The following is a 23,169-nucleotide window of genomic DNA, read 5'->3' on the forward strand; positions in this document are numbered from 1 at the left end:
CAGGAAGATCCCACGTGCTGCGGAGCAGCTGGGCCCATGAGCCATGGCTGCTGAGCCTGCGCGTCCGGAGCCTGTGCTCCGCAGCGGAAGAGGCCGCAGCGGTGAGAGGCCTGCGTACCGCAAAAAAAAATAAAATAAAATAAAAATAAAAACAAAACACTATTTTTCCCTCCAGACTCACAGGAAAATAGAGTGGGCAAGACCCAACATAATTATTTATTGATGGCCTCTACAAATGCTTTTCAATGGATTCTACTAGTTATACTTCTCACCAAGAAGTATATCTCACAACAAGAAAGGCTAACGAATAATCCTAAAATAGCCACTATTTCTCTCATTCTATCAGTGATGCTCTAGTTCCTACTCTCCGTATGCCTGCTCTGCACCTGCCCACACCCTTCTATGGATAACACCAGGGCTCCGACAACTCCTTTGACAAACCAACAGACCCACTGTGTGTCTAGCATCATCCCTTCCTCCCCTCTTTTGACCTTACTGACACTTTCCCAAGGAGGCCAGAGGACTTCCCTTCCCCAATCCACTCTTATCTCACTTGGCAGTCCCCAGATGCCCAGAGCACCAGCCCTATCTTCTGAAGCAGAGCTCTGGTAGCAGAAGAAAGGACAGTTGGGGGCAGGAAAGAGGTGTGCACAGAACAGTCTCCAGAGCACCCAGACACACCCACTGAAGCGGCAGATACAGCTTTATTTCCTGTATTATGGAGAAAAAAAATTATCAGTCTCCTATTAAAGGAGCACATGGCTGGTTGTGTAACTGCATCCTTTACAACCGTTTACCTAATTACTTTCTTTCCAACCAGCCTATTTATCAGCAGATATATTTAAAATTACTGTGAAATGGAGGGAATAGGAGATAAAGAAGGGAATTAACATTTGAGAAGAGGCTACTATGTGCCAGGCAAGGACTGTGCTGGGCATCTTTATATGTGCTAGCTCTTTAATCCTCACCAAAACCAGCATACCAACAAAAACACAATGTAGTGCTAGATATTTATCATCTGCATCTCCCAGGGCCTCAGAAAGTTTTAAGTATTCACAAAGCTGATAAGCAGTGTTATCATGATTTGAACGCAATTTCCACAAAACGCAATTTCCACAAAACCCGAGCTTTTTACACTACACAAAGTTTTCTGTTATGGAGCAGCTGCTATATGGCAGTCACATGGCCAATGATATTCCATGAATCTTCCCCACGACACTATGGGAAGTGGTTTCACACAGTCACTTTATAAGCAAGGAAACCAGGCTCAGAACGGTTAGGTACCTTGTTCAAGTCCATATTTACAAGGAGATTTCATTGAAATCTTAAAAACACCCACTACCACTCCCCCACCACCCTGCCACACACACACACACAGGAGAGAAAAGAATAGCTCTAGCTATATTAAGCTGGAAAGGATTACAGGGAATTGGGTGCTTACAAAATTGATGGAAGAGCGGGATCTAGGCTGGGCCCCCAGGAATGGCACCCAGAACAACATCCAAATGGTATCTCAACTGCTGTTGAGGCCCCGACCGCCTTAGCCACAACCCAGGATGGAGAAGCTGCCATTATCAGTGTTGGCGCTGCATCAGCCAGGCCTACACCAGCAACATAGTGTAGCAACAAGGTGGCCCCACCTTCCTCCCCATTTAACTTGATTCCAATTTAAGCCTCCAGCAAGCACATCTGAATGACACTCTAATCATACCCAGAACCTGTAAAGGAGGCTGATAAGGTGGATTTTACCTTTGCAGCCTCTGAAGTTCAGGAAGGCACGCAGAGGAAGGAGGGATAGATGCTGAACGAGTCATTCTACTGTATCTGTCATAGTCTGCATTCCCACGTGCCCCCAACGGCTACTGCTGAGAAACCCCCTTCCGAAGAATCTAAGGATCAAGTCTTCCTACCCACAAGCACTATGTATGTTGCGTATCTATTGTTTCTCTCTGCCACATAGATCCCACTGTGTGAATCCACCACTTCTTACCTATCCAGTCTGCCAGTGATGGAAACCCAAGCTGGCTTTTGGGCCTCTTTGGGAAATTATATAAGACATATGCTTGGCCCTGATGGGCTTTTGAGCTTACATCACCTGATTTCATTTTCATCCACTATAGAAGAGAATATATAACTATATAAGTATGTATGTATATATGTACGTATATGTAGAATATAGAATAACAATAGGTAACTTCCATGGAGCATTTGCCATGAGTCAGATACTCTTCTAAATGTTGTAATGTACTAATTCATTTAATACAGTCCTCATGGATTGTCATGAAGATTAAGTTAAGCAACACAGGTATCTGGCATTTTATACCAGGGACATAGTGGTGCTCAGTAAGTGACAGTTATTATCACCAAGCACTAGGTCAAGGGAAGGACACCAAGGCCTGTCCATTGTCTGACACAGTCTGGAATGCACCCCAGGCAAGATGACTCAGTTTCCCTCTTTGCACCCACCCTATGGCCTGTGCCACTTAGATTCTAGCCCCTTAAACACAGGTGGACCTGATCTATCTCTCTCTCTAACTCCCCATGAGATTAGGATACCTTTGAGGCAGGGGGTGGGTCTTATTCTTTTCTATACTCTTTTCAACACCTAGCACAGTGACTGGCACATGTAGGCATTCAATCCATGACTGTTGGATGAAGATATTAATGTGTAGGGGAGTTTATGATAGGCCTAAACCTCATAAGAGAAAATCCTTGGGGTGTAGATTCCATAGGTATTTCAAGGAGTATGGGCTCATTGGCCTTTGAAGGTCAAAAAAGGGTATTTCACAATATGACAGGGAATGTTATTCTCCTAGAGGATGAACTATAGGGAGATACCAAAAACCGAGGCTGTTTCCTACATGCCTGGCAGAAGTTCAGTTGGGGTTGGGATAACAGGGGGAGGCAGCACCTTCCACAATGCTGAGGCAGGCCTGCTGTTTTCAGAAATGAACATTTCCTAAAGGGCTTCTTCTCAGATCAGTTGCCAGACTAGGTGCTAGGCTTGCAAACTCAGATGCCTACAGAGGGCAGGCAAGGAACTTAAATGAGTGAGGAGTTCACTGAAGAAAAGAAGCAATGGGGACCATGGACATCTTATCAGCGACAGCTGCTGCTTAATCTCAGCCATTGTTGTCACGTAGGCTGTGGACCCAGTGTTAACCAGGTTCTTCTGTTTTTCAAAGAACGCCAGATGATATCGATTTTTATGGGTCTAAATTTAATGTAAATTTGTAAGTTAAGATGGTCCTCAGGCCTCACATGTTCTCTGAGGAAAGTATAAGCTTTTACAGTTATCCAGGAAGAAGTGATCAGGTGCTTACCTAAGGCAGTGGCAATGGGGACAGATAGACCTGGCAGAGGTAGGATAACTAGATTTAACGACTAATTGGATGTAGATGATGAAAAATGTTGTAAAAGACTCTGACGTTTCCAGCCTAAATGACTTAGAGGAAGCCAGTGCCACAGGCAGCTTCATGAAATGGCACAAGAATGGATCTTGAATCAGACAGAACCGGTTCAAACTCAGCCTCATCACTTACTAACTGTATGACCTTGAGCATGCAGCTTCACCTCTCTGAGCTTCAGTTTCTTCATCTATTATATGGGGCTGTCTCCCATATAATTATTTTAGAAATAAAAGCAAAATTTATTTTTATTTTAGAAATAAAAACAAAATAAACAAATGGGACCTAATCAAACTTACAAGCTTTTGCTTGTAAGGAAAGGAAACCATAAACAAAACGAAAGACGACCTGTGGAATGGGAGAAAACATCTGCAAACGATGCAACCGACTAGGGCTTAATTTCCAAAATATACAAACAGCTTACGCAACTCAGCAACAAAAAAACAAACAACCCAATTGAAAAATGGGCAGAAGAACTAGACATTTCTCCAAAGAAGACATACAGATAGCCAACAGGCATATGAAAAGATGCTTAATGTTGCTAATTATTAGAGAAATGCAAATCAAAACTAAACTGAGGTACCACCTCACACCAGTCAGAATGGGCATCATTAAGAAGTCTACAGGGACTTCCCTGGTGGTCCAGTGCATCCAATGCAGGGAGTATGGGTTTGATCCCTGGTTGGGGAGCTAGGATCCCACATGCCTCTTGGCCAAAAAAAACCAAAACATAAAAAAAAACCAGAAGCAATATTGTAAAAAATTCAATAAAGACTTTAAAAAAATGGTCCACTTCAAAAAAAAAAGAAGTCTACAAATAACAAATGCTGGAGAGGGGTGGAGAAAAGGGAACCCTCCTACACTACTGGTGGGAATGTAAGTTGGTACAGCCACTATGGAAAACAGTATGGAGGTTCTTCAGAAAACTAAAAATAGAGCAGCCATATGATCCAGTAATCCAACTCCTAGGCATACATCTGGACAAAAATATAATTCAAAAAGATACATACACTCCAGTGTTCATAGCAGCACTATTCACAATAGCCAAGACATGGAAACAACCTAAATGTCCATCGACAGATGAATGGATAAAGAAGATGTGGTACATGTATACAATGGCATACTACTCAGCCATATAAAAAGAACAAAATAATGCCATTTGCAGCCATGTGGATGGAACTGGAGATTATCATACTAAGTGAAGTAAGTCAGACACAGAAAGACAAAACCATATGATATCACTTATATGTACAATCTAAAATATGACACAAATGAACTTTTATTGAAAGAGTAGCATACAGACATAGAGAACAGACTTGTGACTGCCAAGTGGGGGAGGGGTGGGAGAGGGATGGAGTGGGGGTTTGGGATTAGCAGATGCAATAAACCACTAGGTCCTACTCTACAGCACAGGGAACTATATTCAATATTCTATGATAAACCATAATGGAAAAGAATATGAAAAAAAATTATATATATAACTGAATCACTTTGCTGTACAGCAGAAATTAACACAACATTGTAAATCTACTGTATTTCAATAAAACTAAATAAAAATTGTAAAACTATACGGGGTAATGTTGATATATATGTCATAGAGTTGTTAATAGATTAAATAAGATTGTGCATGTAGATTGCTTAGCATAGAACCCGACACATAATAAGAGCTCAAATGTTTGTCAAATTTATTAGCAACATCTCTTCATTCTACGTCCAGTAAAATGAAGTGTTGGGGTTCTTTTGTTTTTTTTTTTTTTCTTGGTAGTCTGTACTCTTCCCCTCCCCTGATCCAGGAGTATCATGTGACCCAGGCCTGGCCAATGAGAATATTACATTCTTCTGGTGATAGTGATTAGTTCAGGGACCAGATCAGATAGTCTGAGAATGGAATCAACATAGTAAGCAGAGTTAAGGGATGAAAGAGAAACCGAGTGCTTCTGGAACATTTGGTTGTCTTCATCATGCCACACCTGAAATCAAATCTATGTCTGGACTTTTCAATTAATATTCCTTTAGATTATGTCATTTGGATTGGATTTTCTAACATGTATCACTAAAAGAATCCTGATTTATCACTACAACTACTGTTATTATGACTTTTTAACTTAGATTCCTAATGATTGGCATATCCTTCATAGAATTTAAAGCTGACAGCACTTGGGAAAGCCATCTCCAGCCATGGTCCCCTGGGGATGAGGCCCTGTCCTTGAACACCTCCTGGATGAGAGTGAGAACATGACATGTATCTGAGGTACCCTTAGAAGCTATTCCAAGGTGGGAACCTACACCCTCACAGCTCAGCAGCACCTACCGAGCTTGAAGTTCAGAAACCCAGTTTGAGGGTGAGGCAACAGGCATGGGGTCACTTCTTCTATAACTTCTGTGGTTCTTGTCTGGTTTCCAGAGGAGACTCTCAGGTTGGACATTAGCTCGGGAAGCAGAAGTCAGGTGAGATGTAGAGACTAAAGAGAACCCTGGATGTTTGGAGAGAAAACCCTTCATCTTGATCCTCCAGGGATATGGTACCTAGGCCTTACCAGCCTGCTGTCACATCCCATGGGATCATGAGAGAGGGTGTTACATGTGCAGGGCTCTGGCTGGCATTTGGGAGATACGGGTTTTAGCCCTGTCTCCAAAACACACTAGATGTCTAATCTAGGGATATGCTACTTGCCTCTCTGATCCTTATTTTCCTCATCAAGAAAGCTGGGAGAATTTAATAAAATGATATATCTATAGCACTTAGCAGTGTCTGAAACATAGTATGTATGTTCTTAGCAAACACTTTTTTTTCCCTCTCTGAGTCTCAAGTTACTCATCTGTAGAGTAAGGGCAATGAGACTAAACTCTGGTTACTGGATAATCCATGAGGTTCCTTCCAGCTTGAAAATATTTCAAAACACTCTGGATTTCTTTAGCTTATTTAAACTGAAAAAAAAAAACTATACTGCAAGCTTATCATTATACTATAGAAACATAAACCCTCATCCAAAACTCTTGGTGTCAAAAGCAATTCATAATTATTTAGGATTCTTTACTGAATTCCTCAGTACATAAAAGACTAAAGCAGACATTAGACTGCTCCAAAGCTTGTATATAACAGAAAACACCCGGGGAGGTATGGGTAGCGCTCTTATGGTGGGTTTGAAATACGTCCACAAGTTCTGTGATATTCTCTTCTTCAAGAGGTGAAGACTAAATCTCTTCTTGTGTGTCGGGGGGGCTGAACTTGGTGATTCTCTTCTAAGAAACAGGATCAAACAGAAGGGACAGTGTGACACTTTGGACCCCAGCTCATAAAACGCATTGTGCTTCCTCCCGCCAAGAGCCGTATGAATGAGCCGCCTTGCAGGAGAGCCCTTCAGTCCGGTCAAGTCTGCAGGTGACTGCGGCCCCAGCAACACCTTGAGCGCGGCCACCCAGGTGAGTCGCTTTGGAATTCCTGACCCACAGAAACTGTGGGATAATAAATATTTGTTGCTTTAAGCCATTAAGTTTGGGGGTAATTTGTTACATAACTGCTAATAACTAATACAACCCCATAATCAAGCACATTGATAATTTTGCAAGGCGACATATAAATATTCATAGCAAGTGGTTTAAATAACATCTGCAAATAAACTTACTTCAATTCAGTCAAGCTTGACTGCAAAGTGAGTTGCCCCAAACTTGACTTCTGGTTTTCAGCACATTTTTATTTTATTTTATTTTTTAATGGTAGATGAGAAATTGTGAACAGGGATTACATAATGCAAAACACTTGAGGCACGGTGGGGGGGCGGGAGGGGACACATTTTTCAGTCCCAGTGTGCCTGTTAGACAATGACGTGTCAGAAAAATGCCCTGAGTTAATTCTCTTATAAACAAACATTATCAGCCACAAACTGCCTTCCCCACTAAACTGTGTACTCGAATGTATGGACTTTCTCATCTTCACAGACTTTGAAGCCTCAGGGATTTTTAGAGATCATCTAGGCCATAGTTTTCCAAAGTACGATAAAGAGGTCACCCTCATCAGAACTGGGAAGGTTGGGAGAGGTACTTGTAATGCAGATTCTGAGGCCTTAGCCAGGCCTGCTGAGTCAGAATCTCAGACCTAGGAATCATATTAGCTTCACAGTGTTGGGTAAGTTAGCTAACCTCTTTAAACCTGAGTTTCTGCATCTATAAAATGGGGATAATAATACATGTTTCTTAAGATTATTAGGAGGATCAAAGGAAATGGTATAGTAAGTGTCCAACACACTGCCTGGTATAAAATGATTTCTGAATTGAGTTATATCATTAAGGCTATACCTTGATTCCAGGAAGCCCAGGACCAGAGGAATGCATAATACCACCTCCTCTGCCATACAAGGCGTCAGCTTAAGTATGATAATAGTATTAATAACAGCAACACTATTGTTGAATGTTTAAGTGCCAGGTACTGATCTAAACACTTAGCTAACATTAACTTATTAAATTCTCATAACAATCCTGTGAGGCAGATGCTGCCTTTTGACCCATTTTACAGATGAGGATACTGAGACACAAAGCAGTTAAGTAACAGACTAAAGTTATAGCTTCCAGGTGGCAGAGCCAGAATTTGAACTCAGAGAACCTAAATAGTTTGTAAGAGTAAGATTCACCCAGGTTTGCTCTCCCTAAAATAAAAGAGAAGGGACCCCAAGTCCCAAAGCATCTTCCTTTCTTGATGAATGTCTGCTACTCCGCCTCAGAGCTATAGCTGAAGATGAGATCCCAAGTGAATTGTGGATAGGCAAAGCTGGCTCTCATGCTCTTACCAGGAGCATGTTTGGATGAAACAAAGGGAAGCACTGGGCCTAGGGCAGACGGACACTTTCTGGAGAAAGCAGTCCAGGCAGGAAGACTGGAGGGCCCCCAAGAGTAGCTTAGCTTCTTTTAGCCTGAGCCAACTTCAGCTTTAGAGCTGTCACACAATCCATTTCCTCTGCCCAGAATTCTCCCTGGGCTTCTTTATCCTTCAAGTCCTATCCTTTACATCCTCAGAGAGGTCTTTATCTGATAATTCCATTTGAAATAGATGTCCTGTCCCATCCCCCATTCTCGATTTTTCTCTGTAATAGCCCCACTCTTTAGTTCATACCAGCACTTACCATAAATTTTAATGATTTTTAGAAATCTTTCATCTGTTTCCTGATCTTCCTCACTGCTTCAGGAGATCAGGAACCATGTCTGTCTCATTCACCACTGTAAACTTCGGGACCTGATTGTAAACAAGGTGTGGCAAATAATTGATTGATTCCATCAGGACTTGCCAAATGCTGGTGAATATGATGAAAAACATGAGTGGATATACTGGCTTTTCCCTCTCCTGCCCACATTGACACCCATTCCTCACCACTTCACCCTACATCTTTCCCTTTGAAGGGAATCGCTGAGCTTGGATAGGGGACCGACCTGCTTTCTGTACCTGTCACTGTTCTCAGCAGAGGATTTCTCCCACTCCCCAGCCCCAGTCTTTATCACAAAGCACCCACATCTTCTGGGAGGAAGGCTGAACCAAGCACGGAAGCGTGACCTGAACAGAGTGGTTCAAAATACCTACTTAAATATTTTTAAAAGTAACCAGCTTTGGAGTTCCAAAGTCTTCAGCCCTAGAAAGAAAAATAGAATGGATTCAGTGATTTATACTACAGGGGGCAAGGGTTTTCTTTAAGCTTGAACCAGCATCATTAGCCACTGTACGCAATCCACTGAGTGATATCCAAGGTTTGAACCAATTAAGCCACAGCTTCAGATCATGGCTGGAGACAAATGATGGCAGAGAGAAGGCACCAAGGCCCCATCTCACACCCCAGCTGTAGCCAATGGATAGTCCTATTGACTGTGGCAAGAGAAAACATTGAAATACAATTGGGGCAGGGCAGTAACATTTCTGTTGAATGTGTTCTTTCCCCGCAGAGCCCTAAGAAAGTAAAACTGATAACTCGAATGACTTCAAAGTGGCAAATGGTACAATTCACTGAGAAAACCAGGGTTGCACAATCATTAAAACAGCAGAATCTCCCAGAAGGCAATTCCTAGAAATAAAATGCCAACCACAGTACAAGTTGTCAGAAAGCCTTTGGAGCAGGAATTTCCAGCTTGACAGAAACCATCCACATAGTATACTGAGACAAAAGAATAGCATTATCCCAATTCCTTACACTTCCATTGTTACTGAGACTTGGAATTTCACTATTCAACTAAATAATTGCTCTGAAGTTCATGTGACATTTTTAGCTCTGTGACCCTGGGCGTGTTACTTGACTTCTCTGGGTCTCTATATCCTATAAAATGGAAATAATTGTAGTACATATTTGCCTCATGTAGTATAAAGACTAAATAAATTATAATATACGTAAGTGCTTAGTACAGTGTCTGACACATAGTAAATGCTATGAAAGTGCTGAAAACCAATTATTTTTTGCATATGTTTATATGGTTATTGCAAATATGCTCACAGTGAAGCTTCACACATCTCCATCACATTGAATCCTACTGCCAGTTTGTTCTTCCACTTCTATCCTAGAGCAACCTGAGGGCAAGGACTCAGTCTCTTTCTCCATGTATCCTGGTGCTATCAATGATCTGGCAAATAATAAGCATTCAGTAAGTATTTCTGATGAATAAATAAAGGCATACTACTCTGAGGTTATAAAATGAATATCACATGGTCCTTGCCCTTGAAGAGCTCATATCCACTGGGGGAGAAAGACACTAAACAAAACTCCATCATGTGATTGATTAGAATTCTTAAAGAGAATAGAATTCTAATCTCTTAAAGAGATTAGAATTCTTAAAGAAAACACTGCTGTTAGAATTCGCTTGGGTTGGGGTAATGAGGGAAGAAGGTGATGTATAAACCAACCTCAAAGGAGGAGAGGACTTTTGCCAAGTAAAGGTTGAGTGAAGGAGGTGGCATCTCAACTGAGTTTGAAGGATGAGTAGCAGTTGGCCAGACGAAGAAGGAAAAGAGGACTCTGTGGGCAGATGAAGTAGCATGCATGCGCTTCAGGCTCTTGTGTGGGGAGAGCATGTGGCTCTGTATATGTGTGAGAGAGACATTTCGCTATCGACTGTAAATTCCTGTAGAACAGGGGTCAGCAAGCTTTCTCTGTAAAGGGTTAAATAGAAACTGTTTTCAGCTTTGTGAACCATCCAGTCTGTCGCAACTACTCAGCTCTGTCACTGTAGCAAGAAATCAGCTGTAGATAATATGTAAACAAATGACGTGGGCAGATTCAGCCTGGGGAGGGCTGGATTTGGTCCATGGGCCCTAGTTTGCCAACTCCGACTACAAAACAAGGAAACTGCCCTCTGGCTTCCCAAGGATACAGTGCATGAAGGTGCCCAAACCACAGGGCTTATGCTAGGGAGCCCTTCACATGATCAGACTTGCTCTTTGCATGGGTTATCAATTGCTGTGCTACAAATTATCTCAAAACTTAGTGGCTGAAATTATCAATATATATGACAGTTTCTGTAGGTCAGGAAGAAATCTGGGTAGTTCTGGCTCAGAATCTCTTCTGAGGTTGCAGTCAAGATATCAACCAGGGCTGCAGTTATCTGAGAGCTCTACTGGGGCTGGAGAATCTACTTTCAATAAAAGTAGCTGACAAGTGTGTGCTAGCTTTGGCAGGTGGCCTCAGTTCTTCCCCACATGGGCCCTTCCACACGGCTGCTTGAGTGTCCTCCACAACATGGTGGCTGACTCCCCCCAGAGCACACAATCCAAGGGACCAAAGTGGAAGTCATGACCTAGCCTAGGAAGTCACACACTGTCACTTTTGCCATATGTTATTTGTCATAAAGACAAACATGGATTCAATATGGGAACATATACTATGCAAGACATGAACACTAGGAGGCAAGGAATACTGAAGGTAATGTTGAGGCTGGCTACCAACCACACCCTTTCTCCATAACCCACAGTGACATATGCTTCACTCTTCTCTCCCCTCTTTCAGGCAAATGCATCACAGAAACGTCAGAGAATTTGAATGTCCCAAACCCTTCATATCACCCATTAAAGACAATAAGAAGACCTCTTGGATAATGTGGAGAAGTTAAAAAATTAAATAAATCCTGGACTTCTCTGGTGGCGCAGTGGTTAAGAATCTGCCGCTAATGCAGGGGAGACGGGTTTGATCCCTGGTCCGGGAAGATGCCACATGCCGTGGAGCAACTAAGCCCGTAAGTGTGACACAAATACTGAGCCTGCGCTCTAGAGCCCGCGAGCCACAACTACTGAGTACGCGTGCTGCAGTTACTGAAGCCCGCGTACCTAGAGCCCGTGCTCTGCAACAAGAGAAGCCACCACAATGAGAAGCCCATGCACAGGAACGAAGAGTAGCCCCTGCTCACCGCAACTAGAGAAAGCCCGCATGCAGCAACAAAGACCCAACGCAGCAAAAATAAATAAATAAAATAAATAAATAAAATAAATAAATCCTTGCTACATTTACCTAGAGCATGAGAGAGACTAGGGTACAAACACAGGAAGCTCATCTCTGTAATTCTCCCTGAAGGAAATGGCTTATTGGATAAACCATTAGTTGTTCCTCATCAATAAATCTCCATGCCAGTTTCCTCACTTGCCTAAAGGTGAACTGTACGAGATACCCAGATACTTTACTCTTCACCTTCCATAAATGAAGTAGAATCCAGAAACTGCTAAAAATTTTACCTAGAAACACAGCTTACTGGTCCCCAAGCAAACCCAGTGGGGCTACTTGAGGAAACAGGCTGAACAACTCCATTTCTATCAAACTATTTGGGACTTAGGGTTCTAACACTTTAGAATTGACGAGACCTTACCATTTTTTTCCAGGCTCCAACTTGGTCCAGCACCCCTTTCCCCTGCACTCCTGACCAACAGCCTTTCTGCTTCTGTTCACAGGTATCACGGGTCCTTTTTGGCTAGGCAGGGCCTGGGGAGAAGCTAGGTGGCATCTCTGCAGAGTATCTCTTGAACTGGTGCACGGAGGCTCTGTGCTTTGTGACTGGGGGAAAAGAGAGTTTTATTTATTTTGCTTGTCCAGGTGACAGAGACTGTTGAGAGAGAAGTAAAGGTGACAGGGAGGGACAGGATATTGTATTAATTTGACCCAAATCTAACTGTTGGACTTCTCTGAAACCCTATAACCAAGAAGATGAGGGCCAGAAGCTGAGAGAGACATCTTGTTGTTGAGAGACACAAGACTCTGGCCAAAAGTAGTGTTTCTTGGGGACTCATATAACAAACTGTGGCACAGAAGTGGGACCATTCTCCACAGCTCTCAGGACCCAGTGACACACGGGGATGCTGAGCCCGAGGGACCAGGGTGCATTGTGAGGAAGCCCCCTTGGCACAGACATTGGTACACACAGGGATGCTGAGCCCAAGGACCAGGGTGCATTGTGAGGAAGCAGACTCTGGCACAGACATTGGTGTTCTAACAATTAGTATAGTTGGCAAAGGCAGGAGCAAGTCTGCCTAAATAGTGTCAAGAGCTAAGATGTCACCAAGAGGGAAGCCACAGTGTATGACAGGTGCTCGTACCATATGCACTAGTTTGTAGGAGGAGGTAGGTACTCCATGGGGACTCCTGGAAATGACCCAGGCACCTCTGGGTGAGGGGGAGAAACTCCTATAATTCGACATGTAGGGGCCTATAGTCATATCTTGGGGTATTCATATAAATGTGCCCTCACTATAGTAGTTAAGAGCATGGATTTTGGAGCCAGACGACCTGGGTTTGAGTCACAGTGTGGCCCTGGGCAAGTTACTGAACCTCTCTGAGCCTATTTTTCCTCATCTGTAAATTGGAGATAATAATATACTACTTTGGAAGGTTGTTGTGACTATTCCAGGAATTACATATGTAAAGTACTTAGAACAGTGCCACCATAATAACCACCACATAATGGTTGACAAAATTTTTTTGTTCTCACAAGTTGGTGATGCCAGGAACAAACTTGTTATATAGACTTCCTGGGATGAAACTTATCTCCTCCACTATAAAGACTGTTGCTTGTTGGAAAATTCTAGTTATTAAAATTCTTTCTGTTAAGACAAGTTTCCTCCTTGCAACTTCTCCACATTGGTTTCAGTTTTTCTCTGAGCTATTCCAGAAAAAACCTGTCTCGTGGTAAAAGCTCACTGAGACACCTCTCAGGATCTCCCTGAGTTTTCTCTCCGACATGCTGAGCAGCCCCAGATCTTTCAGCCATTTCCCAGAAACCTGGCCCCCAGGTCCCTCTCCATCCCGAAGGCATGCCTCTGAATGCACTGCAGATCACCAGCATTGGGGAGGGATGTGGACTCCAAGCAGACAGCCTGGGGACTGTCTCTAGGAGACCCCCCCCCTCCTCACATGAACACATGTTCCTTATAGGAAAAAATGTCAGATGAACACAACCGTTTCAAATTAATTTTGTTTGGGAGAGCAAAGGAAAGGGAATTTCCAAACAGGGCCAAGGTCTTTGTCAAAGCTGTTCCTCTAAGATAGAGACGGACAACTGGCTGCCTGGAGAGGGGCCAGCTGGGAAGTATAACCCCATCCAGGGACGTGAGCCAGCGCTGGCTCCTCCTCTCGGGAGGTGAGAAGGAAAAGCTGGTTTCCTCAGTAGAGAAAAGCACAGAGTGTGTGCTTCAGAAATAAATAAAACTTCTTGTACCTGGCACGGGCCGTAACTCCTGCCCCAGCTGAGACATATGCCTCTCTCACTCCACTTTCACTGTCCGAAGCCCTGGAGAGCAGTTGTCTACCCCCCACTCCAGGGCAGGAGGCTGCCAGCACATTTCCGGGTTTCACTGGCTCAGGACTTTCTAAATGATTTTCTTTTATGGTCCTGAGGGGTAGAAGAACAGGAGGTACGAGGAAAACATGGAAATTTTGGTCTCAGTCAGACTATTTTCTGAAGAATGACAGTTGAAACTGTCTTCAGTTGCTTTGTGTTTGGCAATATTTCATAAGGATTATGCCCAAGGACAGTTTTGGAAATAAGGCCTCCTCATTTCTTTTTTTAAAAGGTTCCCCCGATTATAAAAGTAAGGCCTGCTCATCAAAGGGGGAAAAAAGCTATCAACCATAGTTCAACAATCCAAAGGCAACCTTCATTAACACTTTAGTGCATCTCTTGCCAGAATTTGTCAGAACTGATTATCTCTTTTCCAAATAATTATAATCATAGTTTACAAAACACGATCTCAAATCATTCACACATTTTATGAACATGTCTCCTATTATTATATACTTTACACAAATGTGCTTTTTAACAGTTTTATTAAGATGTAATTCACATACCATATGAATTTAAATTTGCCCATTTAAAGTATATAGTTCAGTGGTGTTTAGCATACACAGAATTGTGCAACCATCATCATAATCAATTTGAGAATATTTTTATTACCCCAAGAAGAAACCTTGTTCCATTAGCAGTCATTCCCCATCCCCAGCCCTACCCCAACCCCAGCCTTAGGCACCCACTCTTTCTGTCTCTATAGATTTGCCAATTCTCGATGTTTCACGTAAGTGGAATTATACCATATATGGTCTGTTGTGACTGTTTTCTCTCACTTAGCATAATTTTTTAAAGGCTCATCCATGTTATAGCATATATCAATACTTCATTCCTTTTTATTGCCAAATAATATTCTATTATATGGATATGCTACATTTTATCAATTTGTCACTTGATGGACATTTGTGTTGTCTCCACTTTTTAACTATTATGAATAATGCTGCTGTGAACATTTGTGTACAAGTATATGTTTTTATTTCTCTTGGGTATATACCTAGGAGTGGAATTGCTGGGTCATATGGTAACTCTATGTTTAACCTTTTGTGGAACTGACATAGTGTTTGCCAAATTGGCTGCATCATTTTACATTCCCAGCAGCAGTGTATGAGGGTTCTAATTTCTCCACATCTTTGCCAGCACTTGATACTATTTGTCTTTCTTAGTGTAACCATCCTAGTGGGTATAAAATGGTATCTCATTATGGTTTTGATTTGCATTTCCCCAAGGGCGAATGATGTTACAATGGAATACTACTCAGCCATAAAAAACCCAAAATAATATCATTTGCAGCAACATGGATGCAACTAGAGATGATCATACTAAGTGAAGTAAGTCAGAGAGAGAAAGACAAATACCATATGATATCACTTAAATGTGGAATCTAAAATATGGCACAAATGAACCTATCCACAAAACAGAAACAGATTCACAGACATAGAGAAAGACTGGTGGTTGTCAAGGGGGAGGCAGGTGGGAAAGGGAAGAACTGGGAGTTTGGGATTAGCAGATGTAAACTACTATATATAGGATGGATAAACAACAAGGTCCTACTGTATAGCACAGGGAACTATATTCAATATCCTGTGATAAAACCATAATGGAAAAGAATATAAAAAAAGCATGTCTCTATGTGTATAACTGAGTCACTTTACTGTACAGCAGAGATTGGCACGGCACTGTAAATCAACTATGCTTCAATTAAAAAAAAAAGAGAAATGCAAATCAAAACTACAATGAGGTACCACCTCACACCGGTCAGAACGGCCATCTTTAAAAAGTCTACAAATAACAAATGCTGGAGAGGGTGTAAGGAAAAGGGAACCCTCCTATACTGTTGGAAGGAATGTAAATTGGTGAAGCCACTATGGAAAACAGTATGGAAATTCCTCAAAAAACTAAAAATAGAGTTGCCATATGATCCAGTAATCCCACTCCTGGGCATATATCTGGACAAAACTATAATTCGAAAAGATACATGCACCTCTATGTTCATATCAGCACTCTTTACAATAGCCAAGACATGGAAACAACCTAAATGTCCATCAACAGATGAATGGATAAAGAAGATGTGGTACATCTATACAATGGAATACCACTCACCCATAAAAAAGAATGAAATAATGCCATTTGCAGCAACATGAATAGGCCTAGAGATTATCACACTAAGTGAAGTCAGAAAGAAAAAGACAAATACCATAGGATATCACTTATATGTGGAATCTAAAATATGACACAAAAGAACTTATCTGTGAAACAGAAACAGACTCACAGACATAGAGAACAGACTTGTGGTTGCCAAGGGGGAGAGGGGTGGGAGAGGGAAGAACTGGGGGTTTGGGATAAGCAGATGCAAACTATTATATACAGAATGGATAAACAAAAAGGTCCTACTGTATAGCACAGGGAACTATATTCAATATCCTATAATAAACCATAATTGAAAAGAATATGATAAAGATATATATATATGTATAACTGAATCACTTTCCTGTACAGCAGAAATTAACATAACATTGTAAATCAACTATACTTCAATAAAATAAATTTTTAAAAATAAAACAAAATAAAGATGTTTGACTACATTGCTTTCTCAAAAGTTTTTATTGGTTTACACTCCTTTCTGCAGTATATAGTTGGCCCTCTGTATCCACAGATTCAACCAACCCTGGATCAAAAATATTCAGGAAAAAAAATTCCAGGAAGTTCCAAAATGCAAAACTTGATTTGCTGCACACTGGCAACTATTTACATAGCATTTACAGGCATACTTCCAAGATATTTTGAGTTTGGTTCCAAACAATGGCAATAAAGCAAATATCCCAATAAAGTGAGTCACATGAATTTTTTTGGTTTCCCAGTACATACAAAAGTGATGTTTACACTGTCCTGTAGTCTATTAAGTGTGCAATAGCAGTATATCTAAAAAAGTACATACCTTAATTAAAAAGGACTTTATTGTTTAAAAAAATGCTATCATCTGAGCCTTCAGCAAGTTGTAATCTTTTTGCAATAGTAACATCAAAGATCACTGATCACAGAGCACCATAACAAATATAATAATAATGAAAAAATGTGAAATCTTGCAAGAATTACCAAAATGTGATGCAGAGACAGGAAGTGAGCAAATGCTTTTGGAAAAATGGGACCGACAGGTTGCTCGACACAGGGTTGCTACAAACCTTCAATTTGTAAAAAACACAGTATCTGTGGAGCAGGATAAAACAAAACTCAGTAAAATGAGGGGTATGTCTGTACATTGTATTTATAACTATTTACAAAGCATTTACGTTGTATTAGGTATTATAAGTAATCTAGAGATGATTTAAACTATAGGGGAGGGTGTGCATGGGTTATGTGCAAATACTACGCCACTCTATATAAGGGACTTGAGATTTTCATATCTGTGGGGTTCCTGGAGCAAATCCCCCCACGGATACTGAGGAAGGACTATATAAGGACTGTATAAGAAAGCCCTCATTTTGTCATAATTGCAAGGGAATTTGTATTTTTTTAAAATTTTTGCTAACTTGATTGGCACACATTTTTTTCACTAATTTGTTTTCTAGTTGCATTTCTTACTCTGAATTTTCTGATTCTGTACTTTCCCACATTTAAGTGTTTTTCTTGCTGCCTTGTTTGAACTCCTTTTATAGCCCATCTAATTGTTTGGCTCCCTATCATTCATTACCCTGTAGCATACTGATCAAAAATTCTTGCTGGATCACTTGAATCTTCTGCCTCCATAGTGAGAACTTGCAAAGACTTAAGTTAGTTTTTTTTAATGTTTTAGCATCTTTTTACCAGCTGTTTCCACTCCTGGCAGTGCTCATCCTGAAAAACTTCTTATAGTTGCACCATAACATTTTTGTTTCTTTGCTTTCTCTTGAAAATGGTCCTTTGCTTTCTCCTGAAAACTTACCAGTCCTGTGTTCCACCCCCTCAAAGCTCTTCTGGTTGGCTCATTAATTAATTTAACTGTGCAAATAATATAGTTATGTAGGATAAAGCATTCTGCATGCATTACTTCACATTGGCTCACATAAACACTAAGAGATAGTTATCACTATCATTCCTGAGACTGGAAACCTGAAGCTCAGAGAGATTTAGTACCTTTTTCAAAGCCACAAAGCTAGTAAGTGGTTGAGCTGGATTTTGACCCCAAGCCCTCAGACTCCAGAGCCACTGGGGTGGTCAGCTAGTTTATCTGATCCATGAAATTACATCAAGGGAAAGAGGATGAATAGGGCCTGGTGTTACCATCCCAGGTCAAAATGTACACTTTCATAGTGACCTCAACCCAAAGTTATGACTAGTTTTGGGCACCATGACAAGACAGGTACAAGGTAGAGGAGCTATTTTAGGGTCAGATGCCATTGTTTCCCTTTCTCAAAGCACGCTGCTTTGTTCTATATTGTATCTGAGACAAATATGTACATCCTGGCACAGAGTAAGTGCTCAAGAAACATTGGTTTTCTCTCCCTGCTTCCTTGGCCCCCAAGAGATGCCCTATCATCATCAGTGCAGAACTTTGGTGACAGATTATCAACTTCACTCTTAGAGTAATAATAAAAGCTGCCCTCTGAATGCAGTCTATTGCCAGGCACTGGCCTAAGCAATTCATATACACACCACCTCATAAACTCATGTCAATCTCACCACATGCCTGAGAAGTCACTCCTTAAACACATAGTCAAATGACATATTAAAACATCTGGAAAGATGATCCTTTTCCATATATATCAGGTCATGTTACTACTCTTCTGCTCAAACCCCCAGTGGCTTCTCAACTCATTTAGAGTAAAACTTAAAGGCTTTACATGGAGTAATGTTCCTCCTTACTTTTCCTCAAACATTCATTCAAAGCATACCTTCCACATTAGGGTCATTGCATCTGCTGTTCCTCCCACCTGGAATCTTCTTCTCTACACTTAGTTCATGTTTCAGCTCAAACGTCACCTTCTCAGAGGGGCCTTCTTTGACCACCCCTTCTAAATAGCTTCTTTCCACCCCTCATACCCCTTACTCTGCTTTGTTCATTGCATTTGCCACCTGGCATCCATATTTATCTATTATCTGTTTCACTCAACTAGATTCTAGGTACATGAGAAAAGGAACTCTGTCTTTGTTCACACCTGTACTTATTCCCCAGAGCCTTGAGTCACACATTGCAGGTGCTCAAAAAAGTATTTGTGGAAGGAAGGAAGGAAGGAAGGGAGGGAGGGAGGGAGGGAGGGAGGAAGGAAGGAAGGAAGGAAAGAACTGTTAATATCCCCATTTCATAGATGAGGACTCAGAGAGGTTAAGTAAATTGCTCAAGGTCACAAAGCTAATTAAGTGGCAAGACAGAGATCTAAGACTTCAACTCTTAACCACTACATGGTTCTGTCACTAAATATCACCTCACACATACACAACTATTGGAGAGTCTATTTGCAATATTGCGTGATTATTTTTAAAAGAGGCCTAAGTTAAATGTTATTTATAGGTTACTTGCTTTAAAAAAAAAAAAAGGAAAAAGAAAACACAGAAAGAACCAAAAAGCAACATACACATTCTGGGTGAAAACACAAAATTAGAAGTGCTTGAATATTTTAGTTGGCTATGGTTTAGTACTTTATTTTAACTCCTTCTCACATGTACACTCAAAAGGCATGGAATAATTCTGTCTGTGACATAGGGCAGTCGCTGCAAATGCCTGGGCATTGGGCTTATCTAGAAGGCCACAGTCCAGGCATCTTCTCAGAATGCTGACCTATTCCTTTTATTTAGCCAAGGTAACATAATCCTTTAGACATCCAATTTGTAGGTCAGCTATAATGGGGGTGGGAAGTTGGAGGCTGGGTATTATCCTTCTTCACTCTTTTCAGTTTTTAGTAAACAAAAAAGTGAAATACTACGTCCGAAATACATAAACCAGAGCGCACAAGTGCTAGAAACCCCTTTAGGGAGCATCTGGTCTACCCTCTCATTCTCCAGATGAGGAACATAAGTCCCTTGGAGGTGAATTTCTACATATATAATAATTATGCTTGACATTTGCTTTCAAAGTTAGCATGGCATTATGCCAAATGAACCCAAAAGCTGAGAATATATGGCCAAAAAAGTCCATGTGTTTCTTCAGGAACTCATTGAATCATGACATCAGTTTTCTTCTCAAGCCTCTATAATCTGAGTCTCACTAAAAATGATCTCACACCTCAACAGGGAATAAATCTGTGGGACTGTTAATCTCAAACTGGCCAAATATTGGCACTCTTCCTGTATCCTGGGCCACATCTGATTTAACCCACCAATCTTCATTGAGTTCCATTTCTGTTCAAGGGTGCTGACCATGTACTACAGATATGAAGGCTTGGTCTTCAGCCAGGCCAGAATTAAAGTCTAAGGATGGGGTATATGTGACTGCAGTAAGATCCTCTGCACAGGGAACTGTTAGCTTCGATGGCCAGAGACAAGTCTGAGCAATTTATTTTCTTTTCTTCTTTTTTTCCCCTATTTTATTATTGTTTTATTTCCTACTGTTCCTTTTCTTCCTTCCTGATAGTAAAATAAATGCATGTTTGGTGACTTCCCTGGTGGCACAGTGGTTAAGAATCCGCCTGCCAATGCAGGGGACACAGGTTCGATCCCTGGTCTGGGAAGATTCCACATGCCATGGAGCAACTAAGCCCGTGCGCCACAACTACCGAGCCTGTGCTCTAAAGCCCGCAAGCCACAACCACGGAGCCTGCGTGCTGCAACTACTGAAGCCCGCGCGCCTAGAGCCCGCGCTCTGCAACAGGAGAAGCCACCGCAATGAGAAGCCTGCGCACTGCAATGAAGAGTAGCCCCCACTCGCCGCAACCAGAGAAAGTCTGTGCACAGCAACGAAGACCTAACACACCCAAAAAATATTTTTTAAAAAAGCATGTTTGATGCAAAAAAAATCGGAAAGAACAATTAAGTATTGACATTATATTTATAATTCCAAACACTGGAAACACTTTCATGTGTGGCACTTAGAAGTCCATTAATTGAGAATACAAGGCTGTTTGTGAGAAATATGGAACCTCAGATTTGACATCATCAATCAGAACCTCCTCCACATCTCCCCAGGGCCCATACTGAGAAAGAATCTTGGTGTGGGTAGTTGAGTTCATGATGGGAAATTTTTTATAACTGAGATCCTGAAAGTTAACTGCATCAGAAGGTTACCTTGAAATTGCAATGCTGGTGAAGGAAAAATGAAGGTTAAGGCTATGGCAGGCGCATCATGATTAAGCCCCTTGAGGTTTTGGAGCTTGACTCCTGGGTTAGAATCCTATCTCTATTACTTTAGGCAGGCAGGTTACTCAATCCCTCAGTCTCCTCTATAAAAATGGAGATCAAGATCCCTTCTCTGAAGGAAAATTGTGAGGGTCTCATGAGACGGGCCTATAGAGACCTTAGCGCAGAGTCAAGCCTATGGTATGTCCTCACTCAGCATGAGCCGCTCTTGTATGTTGGCCTTCAGTGCAGTGCCATGGCAACCAGAACTAAAGGAAGAGTCAGAAGAAGTTGGCTCCCTGCTCTGAATCATCCACATTGTCACAGGGGCTCTGCCCACAACCTTGTGGTAGGTGGTTCATAGAACTCTGGCTAGGACCAGGCACAACCTGCCCATTGCTCCGGGCCTGGGGAGCCAGGGCAGCAGCTGCCAGGGATGCAAAGTATCTCTTCAGGTTGCCAGAGTCACTCCCTCCTTCACTCCAGCATGCTGTCCAGCATGAAATCTGGTGAAAATGAGGAGACTGGACCACCAAAGGAGCAGGAGGAATGGAGGCCCAGAGGAACAATCTGAAGCCTGAGAAGGGAGTCGTGTGGAGTCAGGGAAGTGACTCCCAGGTCCATGGCCCTAGTGATGGGGGCAGGAAAGGAAAACGAAGTCAGTTAGCTGGTTCCTATGACAGGAAAGGGAACTCCCCAAGTGAGAGGCCTGGGGAAATCGACTTAGGAAATTAGACAGGGCTTAATTTGTTAAACCATTGGAAGGATAAAGATACTGGGAAAGGGCTTCCAGGTACCTTGGGAGAGGGGACGGGTGGGTGGCACATCCTCTGCAGGGAGAGATTCAGATAAATACACTTCTTCTGTTGTCTGTTTTTCAGGGTAAAGGAAAAACACACACACCCTCTTCTCCATAATAAGAGGTTTGGTCTGTGTCTCTCTCTGACTTCCTCACAAACAACCACAGGGAGCAGACAGACTCCTCAGATTACTCTTGACCTTGGGAGTTGACCCTTAGAAATGCATTCTGCTTCAAGATCTGAAAAAACAAAACAAAACAAAACCCAAAAACCTCTTGTGGAAAATGGCTTATTTCTGTTGGGGCCCTGTTTCCCTTCTCTAATTCACTGCCGCTCCACAGTTAAGATCACTTTAATAAACACACACACACACACACACCAGGCCATTCCTCTTCTAATTAAAGCACTTCACAGCTTCCCACTATCCTAGATTAAAATCCAAATGGCAAACTGTGGACAATAATGTCTCCCACGATCTGGCCCTTGCCCACCTCTCAGACCTCATCCACACCACTCTCTGGGTGTTCATTATTTCCAGTTACCCTGGTCTTGGTCTTCTTCCAGGCTTATTCCCACTTAGGGCCTTTGTACCAGCTGGTCTCTGTATCTGAAATGCTCTTCCCCCTGATTTTGTCATGGCTGACTCCTTCTTGCCTTTCACATCCCACTCAAATGTCACCTTCTCGAGAAGAACTTCCTGAACCACACAGTCCATATCTGAATCCGTACACACTCCATCACTTGCCAGCACTTAATCACATTCTGGCCTCCTTCTTGTGTACTTGCTCCTTGATTGTTGTTGTCACTCCTACAGGGACATAAACCCCATGATCACAAGGCTTTAGCTTTCCTATTCATCACTATCCACAGAGTCTAGAGTCTTGCCTGACGCACAGCCGAGTTCAATACCTAATTATAAACCAGAA

General features: G+C 41.9%; 1 long non-coding RNA gene across 23 annotated transcripts in view; it reads right to left on the bottom strand.

Annotated features, from left to right (window-relative positions):
- Positions 1 to 616: 616 nt before the first annotated feature.
- Positions 617 to 23,169, bottom strand: part of LOC114486223 (uncharacterized) — a 57,852-nt gene continuing 35,299 nt past the window's right edge. For 12 of the 23 annotated variants that reach the window (XR_008617249.1, XR_008617247.1, XR_008617251.1 and 9 more), the window contains 8 exons: positions 22,786 to 23,051; positions 22,241 to 22,482; positions 21,393 to 22,071; positions 12,231 to 12,415; positions 10,282 to 10,527; positions 9,875 to 10,001; positions 8,525 to 9,025; positions 4,680 to 6,650 (listed from right to left, as the gene is read on the bottom strand). This is a non-coding gene — a long non-coding RNA (uncharacterized lncRNA). Of the gene's footprint in view, positions 712 to 4,679; positions 6,651 to 6,670; positions 6,864 to 8,524; positions 9,026 to 9,874; positions 10,002 to 10,281; positions 10,528 to 12,230; positions 12,416 to 21,392; positions 22,072 to 22,240; positions 22,483 to 22,785; positions 23,052 to 23,169 lie in introns of those variants that run through there. The other 11 variants (XR_008617235.1, XR_003679588.2, XR_008617236.1 and 8 more) reach the window with 11 other exon arrangements.

The sequence above is a fragment of the Physeter macrocephalus genome, chromosome 4, assembly GCF_002837175.3.
Source record: "Physeter macrocephalus isolate SW-GA chromosome 4, ASM283717v5, whole genome shotgun sequence".
Taxonomy (NCBI): domain Eukaryota; kingdom Metazoa; phylum Chordata; class Mammalia; order Artiodactyla; family Physeteridae; genus Physeter; species Physeter macrocephalus.